This window comes from Salmo salar, chromosome 08 (genome assembly GCF_965601325.2).
Source record: "Salmo salar chromosome 08, fSalSal1, whole genome shotgun sequence".
Taxonomy (NCBI): Eukaryota; Metazoa; Chordata; class Actinopteri; order Salmoniformes; family Salmonidae; genus Salmo; species Salmo salar.
Window position 1 is genome coordinate 6117501 of NC_138298.1, and position 1426 is coordinate 6118926.

General features: G+C 36.7%; 2 non-coding genes across 2 annotated transcripts in view; both read left to right on the forward strand.

Annotated features, from left to right (window-relative positions):
- LOC145885732 (5S ribosomal RNA) overlaps window positions 1-12 on the forward strand; it is a 119-nt gene extending 107 nt beyond the window's left edge. Inside the window, exon 1 of the ribosomal RNA XR_014397316.1 lies at window positions 1-12. This exon is cut by the window's left edge and continues 107 nt beyond it. This is a non-coding gene — a ribosomal RNA (5S ribosomal RNA).
- Window positions 13-421: 409 nt separating this feature from the next.
- LOC145885089 (5S ribosomal RNA) lies at window positions 422-540 on the forward strand. The gene has a single exon (XR_014396669.1). It is a non-coding gene; the product is annotated as a 5S ribosomal RNA (ribosomal RNA).
- The last annotated feature ends 886 nt before the right edge of the window (window positions 541-1426 follow it).

Consider the following 1426-nt stretch of genomic DNA (forward strand, 5'->3'; position numbering starts at 1 on the left):
GTGCTGTAAGCATTTTGTCCACGAGGGTGTGCTCTTGCACTATTTCATCAGCAACACTGCCTTGTAGTAAGCATTTAATGATGAATTCACTAAATGCAGCTTCCTGCCTTTGTAATAGGATCAAATTTCCTTGTGTTTTCAATTAGCATCTGCCTTGTATTTATAAGACAAACAAGAATATTGTTGCTGAATGCAGCTTGTGTGTGCTTTATGCTCCTTTGCCCTGTTCAAATGATGAAAGGAAATAAAGTTTGTATTTTATCCAACTACCTGTGCTAAAAAGTGATGGGAACAGTGTTTATAATTTCTTCTACTTTTTCAGTGACACAAAGTTCAAGCTGCTTATCTAATTGGTGAAAATGCAATGTCTGTTTATCAGACTCATTTTGACTATATATGTTGTTGCAAGAGATTGTTTCTCGCTTACGGCCATATCAGCCTGGGTACGCCCGATCTCGTCTGGTCTCGGAAGCTAAGCAGGGTCGAGCCTGGTTAGTACTTGGATGGGAGACCGCCTGGGAATACCAGGTGCTGTAAGCATTTTGTCCACGAGGGTGTGCTCTTGCACTATTTCATCAGCAACACTGCCTTGTAGTAAGCATTTAATGATGAATTGACTAAATGTCTGTTTTATCAGACTCACTTTGACTATATATGTTGTAGCAAGTTTGTTTATGAAAAACGGTTTATTTCTGTATTTCATGATTGCAATCTCCTGAAAAGTGTCAACAGTGTTCCTATCATCTGGATTAAGCAGTATGGCAACAATGGTACTTACAGATTGACTCAAACATGATTTAGACCTTGTTTATGAAAAACTGTTTTTTTTCTGTATTTCATGATTGCAACTTGCTGAAAAGTGTCAACAGTGTTCCTATCATCTGGATTAAGCAGTACGGCAACAATGGTACTTACAGAGTGACTCAAACATGATTTAGACCTTGTTTATGAAAAACTGTTTATTTCTGTATTTCATAATTGCAACTTGCTGAAAAGTGTCAACAGTGTTCCTATCATCAGGAGTAAGCTGTACAGCAAAATGGTACTTACAGAGTGACTCAACCATGATTTAGACCTTGTTTTGGAAAAACTGTTTATTTCTGTATTTCATAACTGTAACTTGCTGAAAAGTGTCAACAGTGTTCCTATCATCAGGAGTAAGCTGTACAGCAAAATGGTACTTACAGAGTGACTCAAACATGATTTAGACCTTGTTTTTGAAAAACTGTTCATTTCTGTATTTCATGATTGCAACTTGCTGAAAAGTGTCAACAGTGTTCCTATCATCAATTTTAAACAGCACAGCAAAATGGTACTTACAGAGTGACTCAAACATGAATTAGATCTTTTTTATGAAAAACTGTTTATTTCTGTATTTCATGATTGCAACTTGCTGAAACGTGTCAACATTTTTCCTATCATCAGG